Below are 388 nucleotides of genomic sequence, written 5' to 3' on the forward strand. Positions count from 1 at the left end.
CTCCAGTAATACTAGAAGCTAATTCAAATTTAGAGAAAAATTTTTTAGCTGTGTTTCCATCATTTGATGTTCCGTAGCCTGTTTTGACTCTATCTACAATTAATCCCATTCTATTTCGTAATTCTAATTGAATTTCTTTTTTTATTTTTATTAAAAATTTCTTTTGCTTCATCAGTAGTAACTCTCCAGCACCCTAAAGGTATTCTATAAGCAATTTTTAATACACACTCAAAACTTCTTATCCAGGCATGCAACGTTGATAATCCATACTGAAGATTTAATTCATTTGGTGGGCTTGTAATTGCAGTTAAAATATTCATTTTTGAAGGGGTGGCATTGCAAAGATAACAAGTACTACAAGATCTATTTTCAGTTAATACATTTACGA

The sequence above is a fragment of the Teleopsis dalmanni genome, chromosome 1 (genome assembly GCF_002237135.1).
Source record: "Teleopsis dalmanni isolate 2A chromosome 1, ASM223713v2, whole genome shotgun sequence".
Lineage (NCBI taxonomy): Eukaryota > Metazoa > Arthropoda > Insecta > Diptera > Diopsidae > Teleopsis > Teleopsis dalmanni.